The following is a 19,531-nucleotide window of genomic DNA, read 5'->3' as shown; positions in this document are numbered from 1 at the left end:
TTGCGGATGGCGGCGGATCTTCCTTCAGTCGAGAAAAGAGTGTGTTTCAGTGAACATCGGTGTGACCTCGCGCGGTTGGATGCGCCTTTTTTACAATACAGTGTGTTTTGCTGCTCCCCACATCTCTCTGCTGCTGGTGTGCGATAATAGTCATGGATGCGGCGGACGGGGATCACCCGCTTTGTGAACGGTGAATAGAAAAGGTGAAAAAACTGGTTCTTTTATTTTTAATAGCACACGGGACGGAAGAAAAACGGTGCTGGCTCTGAAACTTGGATTGCAGTGTCGGAAGAAGGAAAGAAGAAAGGCTCGGAGGGCTCAGAAGACTGGTGTTTTTTTTTTTGGTTTGTCAAATTAGTGGACCAGTGGAAGAGTCATCTTTTCGGCAGACGAGCCCCCCTTTTGGTGTGTAACAGCGGCTCTTCTATTTTGCTCCCTTTTGGTGGCACGCAGAAACAGGCCACGACGTCCGTTTGCTTTTTCTTGAATTTGGAAGTGTTTATGTCCAGAATAGGATCAATTTGTGTGAAGATAAGCTATTATTGTGCAAAACATTTTGCCAGGAAAGTCGTCAACTTTAGTGAAGAACGAGTATCCTTCCGTGAGTGAGTGAGTGAGTGTATTGGTGAAGGGTGTATTGTGTGAGTGGTGTGTGGTGAATATTCGACGAGGGAGGGTACGGTGAAAACAATATTCCTGGGGTGGAAAACGGAAAGGTTTCGATTTTCCTGCCTTTTCCTATCAACGATCCTGTTATAGTGAAGCAAGCCAGGGGGAAGAAGCGAAGGTTGAAAATTCTGGGGAGCAACCCCTGTACACAGTGTATCCTTTCTTCACCACTCTCACACACCCTACTTCCTTTTTTTTTTGGCATATAGCGCTTTTCCACCCTCGTCAAGAAGTGAAAAATTGATTGGGAATTCGTCGTCGTGTCAACTTGAAAGTAAAATCGGTTTCCTGTTTTTCATTTTTGAGGAATAAATTAAAATAAATGTTAAATTAACATACAGTGATATACTATAAGGAAACATAAAAATAAATATTGTAGAAATTAAGTGAAAAGTGCATTGATAAAAAGTCAATCAAAATAGTGTGCAGAAGGCAACACAAGAAGAAGAAGAAAAAAAGTCTCCTGCGAATGAAGATTGACGAGGAAAATTGTGGGATTAATTAGGATTATTCACCGACTTTTCGCTGGTTGGTTTGTTGTATAGCTGCTGCAGTGATTCAGTGTATGTGTGGTGCGTGTGCCAGAAAAGAGGATACAATAGCAGCTCAGCGGGCAGGATTCGTGTTCTAGTGGAAAGCACACAAACACCAATGTAGGTGAGCGCGATTGCGGTGGGACGACGAATTGTAGCGAGTAGCGGAAAAACAGCCTACTTGGATTATGTATACATCAACAACAACAACAACAATAGCAGCAGAACATCAATAGCAGCACAGCGAAAATTGCAGCCGATTCAAAATAGGAACAGGAATAATAAAGGTTTGTTGAACTCTTTTGGGCTGTGTTGTTCGGACTTTTCGGATATTTTTTTTGTCGTGACTGTCTGTCTGTCGTCCGAAGGGATGAGTATAGCTGAATTGGCACAGTTTGAAGGGATGATGGAGAAATTGAAGTTCGGTATGAAGACAGATGGCTATAATCTATTTTTTTTTTTGGTGAATAATAAGTCGATAACTTCTATGTACTGATTCATACTTATTACATATACTTCAGAATAAGATTGAAGTTTCCGTGAATATGTGGGTATGTGTTGAAGTGCTATGGGTAGGTCGATATCATATGTTAGTACAATAGCGTACAAATTCTAGATGTAATACGGATACAACTAGAGACAGAGTGGCAACTGAACCGGGAAATAAACGGGAATTCGATTTGAACCTTAAAACATATGAAGAGCTTTGAGTGGATTGGTTTATTTCCTTTAAATTCTGTTATAATTGCTTATCTTTTGACAGATACGCGTATTTCGTCTACTATTTGCAGACTTCATGAGTGCCAAGTACTCAACACCACTTGGGTACTTGGCACTGATGAAGTCTGCAAGTAGTAGACGAAATACGCGTATCTGTCAAAAGATAAGCAATTATAACGGAATTCAAAAGAAATAAACCAACCCACTCAAAGCTCTTCATATAGGGATTCCGTTAAGAGGTTCGATAAATTTAAAGGACTTAAAACATATTTTTAAGGCCATTATTATTCGAATTTTCTACTAAGTCCAATGTTTTGAATATTTTTTGCGGAACATTTGAAAATGGCCTAAGTCCAAAATGTAAACAAACCAGAAAATGAATTTAAATTTTTTTCGTCACTATTCAATTCATCAGGGCTGATAGCGGGTCACTTTTTAGTGACTTTGTCACTTTTTTGAAGATGGTCACTAAAAAGTCCCTATTTTCGACAAAAAGTCACTTTTTTCGCTATTCCCGCTTGAATTGCAATGTAAAATTCGTTATAAAAATAAAGATTGTTACAGTGCTTCAGTATGCAAAGTTCTTAGTTGGAAGTTCATTAAACTATCGAATGAAAAAGTTTGCAGAAGAAAGCAAGACGCTACATCATCAAAGCACACTTTTATTTGCGATTTCGCAAATAAAAGTGGAGTCCAGTTTCAACTGCAAAATTAAATAATAAGGGTGACCGGGAAATCGGGATACCTCGTGAACTTCGGAGCTAAATTGAAAAAATGTGCTTCATCCTCTCTTTAAAAAATCTCAAGAATAGAGCTCCGAGTTAATTGTGTGAGATCAGTGTTTTTTTTTTAAAGTATACCCTGTGAAAAATTTCTTGGGAACAACTTGGACTATGAACTACTTGGAAAGCATTTCCAGATAATTTTAAAGAGAACTCCATGTGAATTTTCAGTAGAACTTAAAGGGGAACTCCAAAACAATTTAGATAAAAATTTATGAGAACTCGGAGGTGAACAGCATGGGTATTTCTAAGGAGGTGAATTCTTTAAAAAAGTTTATAATTCAAAGAGAATCTAAGGACGAATTTCATGATTTGTCTAGTGTTCTGCAGAGAATTCCTTTCTGCACTGTTATAAAGAAAATTCAAGGCACTCCCAGAGATAAACTCGAATTTATTTTTTAGAAGAATTCTGTTAAGAACTCCATAAGGGAAAATTCTTTTGAAAGAAATACTTGAACTTAAATATAATCCTGTTAAGCTCTGTAAAGCTTCTCTGAAACTTTAAAAACGGCAAGTTGAAATTTAAATTGTTACCCATAACTGGGCAGTCTCAAATTGTCATGTCAAATATTTATCTCGTTACAATAAATATAAGAACCTTATTGTAACTAAAATCAAACACTTCAACAATAAGTAGCTTTTGGTTTTATATATAGTTAATCTACTGATTGGTTTAAGTTAAATTTGAATCCACATCTCTAAAATTTCACCAAGTTCATGTACCTGATGACGCCGGTTGTGTAGTGGTAAGCGTGCTTACCTCTCACCCCAGCAGGCCTGGGTTCAATCCCAGTCGGCGCCGCCGGGATGTTCTGAGGCATAACAAAGGGAAGTAAAGCCGTTGGTCCCCGTTTCATGAGTTGATGGGTCGATAGGTAGGGTCCAAGTGTGGGAGCTGCCTCCCTGGCGTCGGTAGCATTGGTGCTAAGCACGGAAAACAAGATTGACGAAATACAAATCAAGGAGAAAAAAATGTACCTGATGAGTTTAAATTTTTATTCTTGTCAATGTCCACAAAATTTAACCCTTGGATCATTTTCGTCAATGTCCTAGAACTCTAGTTTTGTAGGTAATTCTGAGTAGAATTCCAATGCAGCTTTTGACGTTAATTCTTAAGGAATTATGAGAAAATTTAAACGAGAAGGAGGATTACACCATGATTATTCTGAGGAGAACTTCAAGATAATACAAGAGATAAATCTAAGGACATTGTGAGGATAATTTAAAGAAGATTCTGGGACCAAAGGAATCCAGAGCATATTTCCATGTGAGTTTTCGGAGAATTCATAGAGGGTATATTATGGAGGATTACAATTTAATATGAGTTTAACTCCTATCGAACCTCAAATGAATTCGGTTGAAAATTCCAAGAGGGTTCTGACAAATTTTATGGAGAAATCTAAGAAGAACTGCAAGTTATTTTTTAGGTGAGAATGTCATAGTAGTGAGTTGAATTCCAAGGAAAGGGGCAATATTCAACGGTAATTCCAAAATATATTCAATGAGAATTTTTCCAACGGATATCGTTAGAAAATTATGAGCTTAATTTCAAGTGAATTTCAAGGAGTATTCTAAAGATATTCCGGTGTTTTTCTCTTCAGATAATTCAAAGAAGATTTTTTTTATAGTCACTTTAACACTCTTGGGTCATTGGTGACTTGTCCGGGGGTGAGATTTGAACTCGTGACTTTGGCGTCGCCCGGGGTCAAAGAAGAATCCCAGCAGCATTTCGAAGAATTTTTGGGATTTCCTAGCAGAACTAAAAAAAAAATCCAAAGATATTTCCATCGGAATCTCAGGATAATATTAAGTAAATTCCAAGGTGACCTCCAAGTTAGGAGTTCCGGCAGTGCCTAGCAAGAATTAATTATAATGTAATGAGCATTGCAAAGTGAATTAAAATTGTTTTCTAAAGATGTTGTAATATTTTTTAAAATCATATTTTTCCTTTACACTATCTAGGATAATACCTATCAGAATTTCTATCTCAATTTAAAATATTTCCATTATACATTTGGATTGTATTTTTGAAAAATGCGTGAAATTAAGATCATAGGTTAATGAAACTATAGTACTTTATGGTAGAAACATTCGAAAAAAACCTGGAATTTTATTAAGAAAAATGAGTAGACAATAAGCTATAATAATTATCAACTATATACATTTTTTTTGGGAATCTGGATTTCTTTTCCATCGTTTTTTTTTAATTACTCACTATATAGGGGAAATGGCTCTAATGTTGGCCTATGGATCTAAGATTGGGCCCATCGCTAAAAATCTGCTATTTATCAATTTTATCTAGATGAACGCGTCATTGGGACAGTACTAATGGATAGTTTTGGACGCCATTGAAAATTTATTCGATTGCTGAATTTGTGTATGGGCCCAAATTAGGAGCTAGTACTGTATTTTGTACGTTTAAGCTCTATGACCCTTTCCTTCCCACGGTAGCACAGGGGATCTATAGGTTTTTGGTCCGTCTTACGATTATCATTACAGCTTAAATTAGTCAGCATTGATTTAAGTTTCTCTTGTGCTCAATATTCCCCTTTATATATTTATCTCACAAATTTCTTGAAAATTTATAAAAAAAATCATTTCGGAACTTATAAATTGAGCTTGATAACTTCAAAAGTGTCTTAGTCCTATGATTTGTAAATTTCCCGCTTCTTGCAGCTGTTTTTGTATAATTATTTTCCCAATATCTTGTTGTTAGACCATACCTCAATCTTTTATTTAAAAATGCAATTGACAACAGAGTTTAAAGATTAAAAAGAATATATCTGAAATTTATTAAAACTTAATCCAAAATATATCTAATTTCCACAAAGTACAAGCTTGAAAATAATCGAAGAATATTAACAAATCTCCAAAGACAAGACTAAGAGATCTTAAAACAAATGGTTCATTCAGGTACTTTCTTATTTCAAAAATTTTAAGATTGTTTGTCAGTCTGTCAATTGTTAAATGATCCAAAATCTTTTCAGGGATCTTGTGAATTGAAGTTCAAGGATTTTATGAATTCTAGGGATCTTTCATAAACAATTCCGATCACTCGATATTTTACTTATCATGTGTTATTCTATTTTTTACCTGTTTAAAATAGTTTATTAGCTTAAAGGTTCAACACGAAACAATGCGGACGCATTTCTTAATCAAGCTAAGTGTGTATAAAATCACAGCAGGCATTGGTTGTCAGGATAAGTTAATTTGTTTACATCATGGCTTCACCGGAACAAGCACGTCGCGATTCGATCCTGCGCGCTCAAAACGAAAATCCCGGTCCATCCGCTCCTGGCAGTTTTCGATCAAATTCCTGGGCAGGAGTTTCATACCTCGGTTGACCGGAAGAGTGACCCGGAAGAATGTAAAATCAAAAAGAAATTGAAATTTCCCAGAAAGTTCCTTGCCTGGCAAGCAATCTGCAGTTGTGGGATTAAAAGCGAAACTGGGACCATGAACCAGCAAATTTACCACGAGGAGTGCCTACGGAAAAGAATACTGCCTTTTCTGGAGCAGCATGAGATGGACTGTATATTCTGGCCGGACTTGGCAAGCTGCCACAACTCAAATTCCACCAAACAGTGGTACAGCGAAAATGGCGTCACAATGGTTCCCAAGGAGATGAATCCGGCCAATACTCTCCGGAACTAAGGCCAATTGAGGAATACTGGTCAATTGGGTTTTTTTAATTTTGAAAAAATATATCGGTTTTTATGTATCAGCTTCGTTTTCTGAGCACAGCGATATTTTTTTTTCGAACCCACACACTTTCATCTCGATTTTTAAATCAAGATTTAAATCAAAATAATAACTTCACTGTTTGACACTATACTGACAAACTGACAGCTCGCTCCCATACAAAGTGGTACCCAGGGGCGCTAATAAGGTGATTTTTGCAAATGTAATCGTACTTTTTTAAAATAGTTCCAGTGTACCAAAATTGATGAAATTTTGGGTATAGGTTCCATTTTTAATGCAGATTACGAATATGCATTTACCTCAATACCCTTAAAGAACCCAATTAAGCAAAGGCGGCGCCCTTCGTGATGCAAGTTTGCAGATCACATAAAGATCATCATAGTTCATATCTAAATTCTAAAGAGCGTGACGTGTTAGATAATAGATTTATTCTAGACTTTAATTCAGGAGACCATAAGAATCTCAAATATGGTAAAATACATCTGTTATAGAAACTCGTGTTACACAGTGTTGTTAGTTTTCAATCTAGTTCAGTTGTGCAAGATCTTGCAATATAAACTTTTGACGAATGCGTACAGATAAGAAATCGATGCCTACCTTTTTTGGATAACTGACAAATCAATTTGCAAGATTCTTTTTCTGAAAGTTTTCCGATAATTTTTAAGTCACATTTTGGTAACTTTTTAAAATAATTTTGGTCACTTTTACTGCTATCAGCCCTGCAATTCATTTAAAAGGAAACTGAAGTATTTTGTTTTCAAAATTATATGAAAATCGATAACCAAATTAATAAGCCTTTTTGTGAATCTTTCAATGGATAGGCCCTTTTGTTAAGCCGTTGTGCTTGTCATCACGCCCTTTGCTAAGCCTTTTCGCAGCGTCAAATAAATTCAGAACAAATCAAGCTGAACATTGCACTAGCTCCTAAGTAACATTGATCGATTCTCTTCGTCGACTTTCTCTTTCGTTAATAACATGAGCACTAGACTGATGCAAAATTTGAAATTTTCACTCCACAATGCTTAAACGGTTCCAAATTGGGTCCTGCTTAGCCTCCCAAATTTTGAACTACTTTAGAAAGAAACTGACCCTGACTGATTTCAAGTTTATATGGGAATTACTATGGGAAAATTTATGTTTTTGTTCATATCTATCTAACAATTCACCACATCACTATGCTTTCAAAGATGATCACAGTCATTGTAGAAAATTTTTCCAGCTACAACTTTGTCCAAAACCTCTTTTCAATATAATGTAAACATCAAAAGTTATCAATAATTCAAGCCACTAACGTCTTATGATTATGCTCAAACAACTGTTCAGCAGGCAACATTGGTGTTTCTGGTGCGAAGAATAGAGCACAAATATCATGGCTACTATGTCACACTGCAGAATACAGTGTTGCCCACAGAACAGCTGCTTGATCATGCCATAAGATTATCAATCTCTTAAACAATTAATAACAATTTAAGTTGTAGCTTAGAAAATTTCCCATAAGAATAGTTATAGAAAATTTTTCGAAAAAGCAATATGGAAAATAGGTAGAAGACATTGAACAAAAAGTTTGGTTTTCCCATACTAACTTCCATATAAACTTCGAATAGTTTGTGGCAAGTCAGTTTCTTACCATATGAGTGTAAATTTGGAGAGGCTAATCAGGACCTGATTTGAAACCGTTTGAGCACTGTGGAGCAAAAATTTCAAATTTTGCATCAGTCTAATGAGCACATAACCATTTCTTGTTGTGTTTCTCGTATTAGATGCTAGATGAAAGCTTCTTTTATCGATATGTGTGCTGAAAATACCTGGGAATGTCTGAAGATGGCCGTGAGGATACAAAGAGAAAGTCGACGAAGAGAATCTGTCAATGTTACTTAGGACCTAATGCAATGTTCAGCTTGAAATAATCATCGGCCCTGCCTCAAGCAGTATAGGGCCTAGCTTTGGTTTGAAAATTTTCAATTTTCGGCCCTTCTACGTCAGTTGGCTTATCAATTAAATGAAAAAAAAAATGAATTATTGGCTGTTTTAGCGTACGGGCCATTAATGAATCGAAAAATTTCTTTGACCGGCAGTTTCGAAAATCGAGTTATTTTTAATGATTTTTATCGATTATGCGGAAGGGAACTGGGTGTAGTTCTGCCCTTAGCGTTGAGTTTGGAATCACTTAGAAAAGAACTTCTAAGGGTGAGAAAATTGCAAGTAATACATTGCTTGTAACATATTCGTAAACCCGCTCCTCACTAAGAGCGTGATGTACTTAATGGATCATCGTCTGCTGTAGGTTAATCCACATTGCATCAATCTGCCCTCAATATTTTGAACTCCGTTAATTATTTCCCGAAATGAAATCTGCTTTCAATGTGCCGCTGTTTATCAAGTGCTCACAACAATGTGTTAAATCAGTGACTTGATCAGGATGCCAAGGCAATAACAAAAACGTGATTTACACTTACTACCTCTGTTGCAGTTCGTAGCTGAATTAATCTCTCAAAACAAGGGAAACCTACGGCCAGCTGTATTATTTTAACTTACAATTTACACCGGGTTCTCGTCTGATCTTTCGTCCAACTGTAGCCAGTTGCCTGCATATATTTAGCCAGCCCAAAAAAACACCCGAATTTCGTTGCGTGAGAGCTCTAAACTAGCACTCACTACTAGCAGCCGGGTCCGGATCGAACCGTGGCAAACCGAAGGAAATGGGCGTAGGAGGGAACACGAGACATGCGTGCATTTGGTCCCTCGCTGTTCCCCAGTCCCGATTCTCTTATTCCCGGTTGGCCAGTGATGTGTGTGCGCACTCGACCCCCGTGTAGACTACTTTCTGTAGACAGTCTGTCACTTTCGGAGGTTTGCTGTGTATGTTCCTATGTACGTACTTTGCGTCGTCGTTGTTGTTGTTGTTCCACTACGAGAGTACCGGTTCGATGCGTTTTTCTTCGGTTGGTGCCTTTTGGCATATGGCCTGCAATAGTAAATGCACTGGTATTGGTATCGAACCAGCAGCACCATCGTTGCCGTTCGTCGATGTGTAGGATGAATGTTTTTCTTTCTTCTCTCGACGACGACGACGACGGACGGTTCACCTCCCAGTGGCTGCTTGCACGGTGATAGTTGCCCTCTCTGAACTGCAGAGCTGCCTCTGCTGCCGGTCGCAGCCTCAGGGACAAAGCTGATGTTTTCACTTTGTTCAGCTTTCTTCCTGATGGGTCGCTTCAGAGTTTGTTTTGGTTTTGATTTTGGCTTAGGGATATGAGTGTTGCAGTATGCAAATAGCAGTCAACTATTCTGTGGTAGGTATTGCATGATTTTCTTATTTTACCATGTTCGAAAAGACTTCTAAAACAGTTGTGATCACCTTGATGTAGATTCGTTTGAGGAAAATGATCTTTTTGATGGTAGAAATGTTACTAAGTTTCTATTATTTCCTAAAATTCTGGAGTTGAAGTTGTTGCACAGGTAGATGCAGGTTAAAGTGAAGTCGCTGCTTTTTAGTCGTCTAAATTTCTGTATAAACTTCTCCAGACTAGGGTTGCCAACAGTTTTCCACTGGAAGAAAACTGGATCCCCATAAAAATTTGATTTTCTTGCAAATATGCAAATTGCTGACCATTTCATAATAATTTTTTTCTTCAATTTATTTATTTGGTAAGACTCTACTGTTAAAAAGAACTTTATGGAGCCGAAAGTCTTTAAATCAATACTGAGCTAACAAGTAGCACTATTAACAATCGTTGACATTATTAAATTGAAAAGTTCCCTGATTTTCCGGTACGAATTTATCTGTCTATAAAAATTGACAAATGTCCAGAAGAAACGACAATGTTATTTATTTGAGAACTTTAATGACTTATTAATACCCAAAGTGACCATTCGCAAATTTATTTCGCGTTTTTGTATATATACTAGCTGAGCAATGGCTATACCCGTAGTGTTAGTAAGCTCTGATGAGGCCCGTGCAAGGCAGGAAAGGCCACTTAATTATTTGAAATTGTTCTAACACCCCCATAATTTTATTTTATTGTTAAAAAAACCGATTTTGGGTAAGTGACCACATACTACCATGAGTAAGTCAATCATTTTTCAACAATTTTTTTTAAAAGTATATTTTATAAAAAAAACTCAGTAATAAATGATAAACTTCAGTAATATCATCATCGAATGTGAATATATTTGGAGAGCGCCTCTCCGCTTTCCAAAACCGTATAAAACTATCGGTTGAAAAATAATAGTGTTATTCATGGTAGTATGCGATCACTTAATTGGAAAAGCAAACGTGAAAATTCCGGGAGATTGACGGGAGAAGCGGGAAAAATAAATTATCCTTCATATATGGTCGCTTAAATCATATGTTTCTTTTCTTTCTATTGGTTATGAATGTTTATTCTAACTGATGATATGTTTTATTATAATGTTTAATAGATTTCTGACATTGCCATGATCTCTGAGCCATGTTTTTCCTTTGCCCTTGTTATCACGAAATAGCCAAAGAAAATTGTATCGCAAATTTTCTGAGGTTTCAATAAAAAAAATCTGATTCCAACATCCTGGCTTCTTTACTTCGTGATCTTGGAAAATTTCCAAGTCTTAGATATTTTGAAAAATGGTCTAGGAAAATTTACTTGCGCTAAACATTTTTTCAAAGACTTAAATTTTGAAAAATCTTTGAAGCTCGGTAGCTTTAATATTCGTCCAAACATTTCCATGACCAGATTTTAGAAAAAAAAATCTTTGCCCATGATTAAAAGTTTCTTAACTTGTTTGTCTAAGAGATTTCGAATGCTTAAGGTTCAATTTACTTTGATGCTTTTTCGAAAAATTGCAGAGCAGTTTTTTTCAACGCATTAGTTCAGATTGCAAAATGCTTGCACTATTCGATTCCTTTTGCTATTCTAAACAAAATGACGCGAGCTTTTAGCAATCCGAAATAATGCGTTGAAAAAAACTGCTTTTGAATTTTTCGAAAATGCATCAAAGTAAATTGAACCTTAAGTCCCAGCATTGAAAAATTGTTCCAAAATCTTTAAAATTTATCCCGGAATCTTTAATTATTTTTTTTGTTTTCCAGATGTTAAGGCCGAGACGCATGCAAAATATTGTACACGGCAAAAAAAAAATTTGACTCATATGTCAGTCCCGTTAACTAAAATTCGTATTTGAGTAATTTTTTACACAAATATGAGCAAATATCACTCATATTTGAATGACATTTACTCATATATGAGTGACATTTACGCTTCTTTGAGTAAAAATTTACTCATTCCTGTGACCTACGTTTTTGCGAATTTAAGTGAACTTGACTCAAATATGAGTCAGATTAATTTGCCGTGTGCATTCATGATCTTTCCATCTTGAAAAATTTTCCTCGTTCCACAATGAGATTTTTTCTTGGACCGCTACCTAGAAAAGTTGTGTAGGTCCTAGAGCTATGAAAATTTGAGGTGTTTCAAAAGTTTCTACATCCGAGGTCTTTAAAATTGATTGTCTAAAAATTGTCAACATTTGTCTTGTTATTATTATTTGATTACCTAATAAGGCATAAGAATGATGTAAGTAACATTTTCATTTTATTTCCGACATCACTCAAATAGGTCGAGGAAGGGCAAATATAAAAAAGCAAAAAACCAATAAATTTACGTATAAGCAACTCATTTATTAACAAAAAACAAAAATCAAATTTGTATTAGTCATAATTATTGTGACCAGCAAATCTCACTTTAATTTCCCGGGGTTTTCCCGGAATTTTGGTGATTTTGGTTTTGAGCCAGGGAAATTTCTGGCATCTAAATTATAATCCATTTAGGCTCAAACGCATCCGGTTATATGCTTAATTAAAATGTAGGGAAAATGGCTCTAATATTGGCCTATGGATCTAAGATTGGGCCCATGGCTAAACATCTGCTATTTATCAATTTTAACTTTTTTCGTCGCTATTGAAAATTTAGTCGATTGCTGAATTTATGCATGGGCTCAAATTAGGGACATGACCGACATAACATCCACTTCCCTTATATTTCACATTTGAGAAATACCAAATTTGTTGGAAAAAGTCGTTAGTTTCTTATCAAGAAGTCATTAAGATTTTTCGATGTTTTAACTATAATGAAAAAAGTTCGCTCAAAACTCTTTACATGATTTTTATGAAATGTTCTCAAAACTCCTTTAGAATTATTTCCTACCACAGAGTTATTTTCAGAGTTTCTATAAGTTAATTTGAGATTTTCTCCGAGAGACCCTTGAAAATGTCTATATAACATTTCAGAACACTAAAAAAATCAAAGAATTTATCCTAAGATTCGCTTCGAAAAATCTTACTGAAACTTCCTTACATGCTTCTAACATTCAATTTAGAATTAGTCTGAACATTCCTTAGAATTGTCATACAATTCTGCTCATAATTATCTTGGAGCTTAATTCTTCTGAAAATTCGCTTGTACGTGTGAAATTCTTCTCGAGATGCTCTTTGAATTAAACTCGCAATTCTCATAAAACTCATCTCAGAATCCCCTTGGCATTGTTGTCTCAAAATTCTATTCACTTGGTATTTATCGTAAGATCTCGGTAGAATTCATTTGATATTATCTTTAAATTTTCTAATAATTTCCTTCGAATTGTCATCACAATTCTGCTAAGAGCTCATCTTGAATATTCTTTTGAAATGAACCTGGAATCCACTTCACAATTGTCATGAATTTTCCAAAAGAACTACCTAAATAGATTCTACTCTGAGGTTCCACAATTGACTTGGAGTTCTAGTCAAATCTATCTTAGAGTTCATAAAAAAGATCTATTGGTATTTTTCTCTGAAAAACATTGTTGTTATCTGCAGAATTCATCGTAAAATCTTTTCAAAATTCTCATAACATTTAGTTCATTAAAGTGACTGTATCCTCAAAACATTTTTCAGTCCAGGGGTCTTGCAATTGTTTAAAGGTCCAGAATCTTATTTTCCCCGGTTTGTCATCGAAATACACTGGCTTTTTCCGATTTTTTCCCGGCGATTTCGAATTCATGCCTTTCTCCCGGTTTTCCTGAATTCCTGGTTCACTGTATAATAAATTAATAATAATTGTTCGAGACAAATTTATGGAATCGGTAAACCATTATTTGTTTTATTTCAAAGGAGCATGAACAATGCTCAGAATAGGTTGTGATTGTGAGTTTATAAAATTTCTCGAAGTGGGTCGCAGTCAACAAAATATTGTAACCGTTTTTTTCCGATCAATAAATGTCACTATTAGTCACTTTTTATTGGTTTAAAGTCACTATTTGGTCCCTATTTTCGTTATGTTAGTCACTAAAGTCACTACTATTATATTACTTATCCACTACCAGCCCTGTATATTGAAAATGCCCTTGAAGTTCTTTTATGAAATTATTTTCTTAGCACTCTTTAAATTCGGTTTGGAATTATCTTTAAATTTTCAGCAAAACTCTCGGAATGAAGAAGAAAATTTCCTGATTTTAATTCCATCGTAAAATTTTAAGTGTAAGCATCTTAATTATTCTGTACTGGTAATCCTACTTAAAAAAATGTTGCTATTTATAAGGTACAACTGGATATAACTGGAAGATTTCAAACTTTAACTGTTTGACTGGATGTGTCCAAAACAATCTGGAAGAATCCAGGTTAAACTGAAATGTTGCCATCACTGCACCAGACTTGTGTCCGGAATACGCTAGGTTTGTCTCCAAGTCTACACAATTTGTGACCATTTTTAGAGCATGAAAATTGATTGCAGAAATATTTCAGAAACTATTCAAAGACTTTCACACCGATAATCCACTTACACTTAACTATCCTGCGAACCTTCAGTAGTGCCAACGTAAAAAATTTACCCTGGGTCTGCTTTTGCTGCGATGTCTTGCCGGATTCCCCAATCCAGCGCTTGCTTGCAAATGGCCAACAACTTTTAGCATATTTGTCGTTCTCAACTGCAATTATTTAAAGTCTTATTGGAAAGATAAATCTTCAGAACCATTTCAACATTAAATAAGGTCTCAAACTTGTACACACTCGGATCGTCTCAGGGCCACTGCTACTATGTTTATTTAATCTGGGAAGGACAAATAACTCATCCATTACTAACGACCGCCCATGAAAGTATCACAACATATCATGTTAAGTACGGTCGAAAGCAATCCACAATCATACGGTCAGTCCATTTTGGACGACCTTAAACCCTATCCACCTCGCCGCACCAAGGAGGTAACCTTCATCCGAACGACGAACACGTTGAACTTTCACTAGATCCCTCTATTCCGGGCCATTGAATACACGCAACTCAAGCTCCGTCATTCTCATTTGTACTCGAGCCAAAGTGTACATATGTACATATGTACAATCAAGACAGAAGTACATATATCGAAATGAGAAAAACAATACACCAAAATAGGGTATATTACCTAAAAAATAAAAGAAAAGGAAACGTTATTGCCACATGCCCTTTCCACACATATCCTGGGCCGGGTTCGAGTCTCGTAGTTTCAAGAGCAAAGCCGTTCCGTCACAGCACGTTCACCAACCTTGGGCTCTGAAATCTAGCTGAACGCAGATTAACCCTTGGGGTGATGATTTCCGTTATTTGGTTGTTGTGCGTGTGTTTTCCCAAACACGTAATCCCCACAGAGCGGAGGAGAATGGAAAACGAAAGTGAAATTAAGTTGTTCTCGGTTTCGGGCTGGTTCGGTAGTGGTTCGATTGCTACAACACGTGCTCTAAAATTTGCGAGCGATAATCAGCGTCGTTGGCACGTGTGTTAGCAGCGAAACCGCACCGTCACGGCAGGACATCTTCGTTCCATCGTTGGCGACAGAGCTGGCATTCGTTTCCACCGATATGTCCGGCCTTTGCGGTCCTGAAAGAGGAGCGGGAGGTATAGGTATAACGCTCGAAAGCCTTGCTGCCAGGGGTTGTGTACAACGATAATTATGGATAATGCTAACCAGGAGCGAAATTGAAATGGTCGTAATGGTTTTGCGGTTAAGTTCAGTTAAATAGCTTCGGGGTGGAAGTTAGGCGGAGACAATTTTGCAATTACAGATTTTTTTTTATTGTTCAAATGGGCAGATAGGGGTGATTGGATTTTGCAATTGGAGCTGGAGTTGGAGTTTTTAGCGACCTCCGGCTTTGCTTAAACATTGGCATATGGTGGCAATCAAGATGAGTACTACAAACTGAAAAAGTCTCCCATCGTGGTAATACAATTTTAACGCCAAACAAATTTTACATCAAATTTAAATCGAATGGTATGATAACATTTGAAATCCGTCGAAAAATGGCCATATTTAAAGGGATTTAAATCTTCCGCTATTTCGTTACACTTTCAATTTGCAATTTTATAATTTGCACCCCCATGTGTTCTGCAAAGACGTAAGACCACGTCAAAATTCAAGATGATAACCTTATAAAATAATAGATCTTGAAAGATTACCGCAGGATTGATAAAATCATTGGAATGAAATGACACAGTCAACTTTTCGTGAAGTGTTATTTATACTGCAGGAGTTTCAGGGCTACAAGGTGTCATTCGAACGACCCAATTTCATTCGAACGATTTTACCAACCAAGAGATGGCATCCCGGAAGCAAAGGAAACATTCCATCCCCATCGCTTTAAGTTGGCCTTCGTAATAAGTACGTACCCGCAGCAGCAGCAGCAGCAGCAGCGGTTCCATTCAGCTGTCACTTGATACTGGGCGTACAGCATCAACCTACAGCAGACAGATGTTGGAAACTGCAGATCAGTCCAGGGCTGTATCACTTTCTTCCTTTTCCGAGTTTCGAATTGTGGGCTCAATTTGACCTCGTCTGCTCTGTTCCTGGTAACAGTAGGAAGGACATCATAACTGTGGCACACGCACAAGCAGCTGCCTCGATCACGTTGTCGAGCAGCTTGAATAATGGTTGAACTGTTCACGCGAGCTCTCCGGCGGCGACCGGCAATCGTCGTCATCATCATCATTGGTTTCTCGGTAAGCGCCACCTACAGTTCAAGAGATTATCCGAGTCTGAGTGAAGAATGCAAGAAGACCCACTTTGTGTTACGGTTACGTGTTATTGCATTGAATGGAGCTATTTAAATATCTTCGTTTGGAGTGAAGTTTTATTTAACTTCTTGGAATAGAGTGCAATAGCAGTCATTGGTAATAATAGAAGGAACCGGTAACAATGGTCAGCCCACGCAGAGAATGAAAAAGCAGACACCCATTTATATCTAACTGCGCAGTACGAGCATGTCGATGATGCAAAAAAAAAGTACGGGTTCTAACAAGTAACAGGTACAGGGGTAGGTAATTTCATAGTGATTTTTTCCTCCCACCTCGCCACACTGAGCTGAGGTGGATACTCAATATTTGAACCATTAATAATAAATGACACGTCTCTGGGAATATAGTTTTTTTTCCCGATAGGTTTTCCATTCTTCTCAAAGCAAGTCCCCGGGTGTAGATTGACAATAACTGCATTACCCAAGAGGTGCACGTTGTTGCCTTCTTACCGGGAAATTTGCTCTGGCATAGCTCTGGAAGGAAGATGAACTTTCTTTGTTGTCTGAAATGGAATCGTATGTCCCGAGAAATAGGGTTATGGAAAAGTTTTCCTGTTCTCGGAAACCCGTGCAAAGGAAGTTCTGATATGACTTTTCCATTTGACTATGGGCAAATAGAGTTTCGCGCTCATTTAAGTATGGATTGATTTTGTCGGGAATCAACATTGATCAATATTTTGCTCAGTGTGTGTTCTGTGTATTGAATTAAATTGTTTTGCAAATGGTCTAAATTACGCTTGTATCAACACAAGCGCGTGCCGTACGCAAGTGTGTTTGAGTTTAAATTTCGTTGATTCTGTTGGGTTTTTTATTGTAGGTGGTGATTGCGAAAAAAAACCCATTAGCGACTGTAGCAACTAAAAAAACAACAGGAACGTATATTCATCTCGTGCAATCGCATGCGAATGTAGCAGGGGAAACATACAAATTGATAATTAAACCTTGCGGAAGAGGGGAATCTCTGTTAAATGGAATAGGTTCTCGTTTTTTTTTTCATACGATGGTTGCTGGACTCACGAACCGTGGGGCGGAGAAAGAATAAACAAATTAATACTTTAATCGATTGTATTGAAATACAGTCAGCTTACCATACCTCGATATTTACCCACTCAACCTCATACTTTAGACCAAAGTTTCGTTGTGTTTAGCTAATCATGGATGTTCATAACGCGCATACCCTTGTTAGTGCTAAAAAAACGACATAATATTTAGGAGCTATTTGCCAAGGTGGCCAGCAAACCGAGAAAACCGGGAATTTGAAAAGCAACTGGGAAAAATCCGGGAATTTTATGGAAGAACCAGGAAAACAATAAACTTTAACAGACGGTTACTTAAATTATAGCCAAGGTTGCAAAGACTCATTTCAGCTAAAATAATGTTTTTCGGAATAATAAAACCAAAAGATGGTATGATGGCATGTTTTACTTGTAACTTACAAGAAGAGGTTACAAAGTATGCGTTGGAAACATAAAACCTGTAAATTTTCCTGATGAATGTGGGCGTCTTAGTGGAATACCTGTATAATGAGAGAGAGAAGGATTAGTATTTTCCATTTAATTCCACTACTTTATTTGCTTATCCTTGACAGATACGCGTATTTCGTCTACAATGTGCAGACTTCTTCAGTGTCTTGTACTAATACTCGACTGTAAATTTTGCTTTCTATGAGTCACAATCAGCGATTTGCTGATCGCTGAGTGAGTGAGTGAGTGAGTTTGTGAAAAATCGCTGATTGTGACTCTCATGAAGTGAAATAAACAGGTTTAATATGTCAAACACATTCTTTGCAAACTCTTCTTGTATCCTACCAATTCAAAATTTGATCATGGCATCTAATTACACTCAGGTCTTTTTTTACACGGGGGATACGGTCCGTGTAAAAAAAAACCGTGTAAAAAAAAACCGCGTAAAAAAAAACCGTGTAAAAAAAGACTTCAGTGTATTTCATAATTTATAAAGACATTGTTTTAGCTGAAATGAGTCTTTGCAACCTTGATTATAGCTTTTATTTTTGATGGATGCACAGGTCATGGATAATGTTGTTTTTTTCTCTCAAAATTCCCTTGAAGTTCTTTTCTGAGTTTTCTCGAGTATTCCTTTGAAATTGTCATCCAAAACATCATTTAAATTCGGCTTGCATTCTCATTGAATTATCATCAGAATTCTCCTACACTACAAATTCACCTGCTATTCTCCTCAGAAACACCTCGGAATTTAATGCAGAACTTAATTTCTACTTCCCAGAAATCTACGAATTTCTCAAACCTTAACCTCAATAATATTGATGGAGTTCAGCAGCATGAGCATGATTGACCGCCCACGGTTGCTACTCTGTTATCGCCAGACCAGCTGTAATTACACAGAGAACCAATAGACGATGCTTGGGACTAGCAATCATTCTCAATGTGTAAAAACTGGTGATCTCAATCTAGGCAATACCAGCGCCGGCCGCGCCCGAACACAGGTCAAGAAATGAAGGGGTAGGAATGTGTTGACGTGACACTCGCTTTGATGGAAGCCGAGAACACCTCTGCACTTCCACGAGGAATCACTGGGATGTTGGATAAGAGGGTTGGGTTTGTAGCAGGGTTCGTTTTGGTAAACGATAAGCTGAACTGATGTCCTAACGATCATATAACGCGAAGGAGTTTGGGATTGAACCCACGGTCTTCTGCTCAGTAAGCATAAACGTTTGCCACTAGGCAGACGAGCTCCTTTTTAACCATCGCTTGCTGCTGTTATTACCATGTAGTCATGTTAACAAATAAAACGATTGAAGAATCTTGAATGTGGTTGGGCTTGAGATTAGACTCATGATGTTCTGCTCAGTAAGTAAGGCCACCGAACCCCTCATATCACATTATACCGTTACTCAAATTTCTTTAACTATTCAAATCCGGCACCGACGACAGCGAAAAGTTTTATAAAATACACGATAAACAAGCGATCTTACCATACATTTTTAATATGAAAGGACCTGGGACCGCGTTTTTCAGCTCAGTAAGCACGGCACTGCAACCGACGATCTTTGAAATCCTAAGACTAAAAGCTACGAAAGAGTATTTAGGCCTTCATTA

The 19,531-nt window shown here is 37.1% G+C and overlaps 1 protein-coding gene across 2 annotated transcripts in view; it reads left to right on the top strand.

The window, feature by feature from the left end:
• Src64B (Tyrosine-protein kinase Src64B) overlaps nucleotides 1-19,531 on the top strand; it is a 244,547-nt gene continuing 225,016 nt past the window's right edge. Inside the window, exons 1-2 of one of the 2 annotated variants that reach the window (XM_065230479.1) lie at nucleotides 1-203; nucleotides 879-1,489. The gene's annotated coding sequence lies outside the window, so the exon portion shown is untranslated. Of the gene's footprint in view, nucleotides 204-232; nucleotides 1,490-19,531 lie in introns of those variants that run through there. The other variant, XM_065230478.1, reaches the window with a different exon arrangement.

Source organism: Ochlerotatus camptorhynchus, unplaced genomic scaffold, assembly GCF_037179485.1.
Source record: "Ochlerotatus camptorhynchus isolate MF236.1 unplaced genomic scaffold, CSIRO-AGI_Acam_v1.1 ptg000330l, whole genome shotgun sequence".
In the NCBI taxonomy this organism is placed as follows: domain Eukaryota; kingdom Metazoa; phylum Arthropoda; class Insecta; order Diptera; family Culicidae; genus Ochlerotatus; species Ochlerotatus camptorhynchus.
The sequence above is the reverse complement of the archived record's forward strand: the minus strand, read 5'-3'. Positions and strand labels throughout refer to the sequence as shown.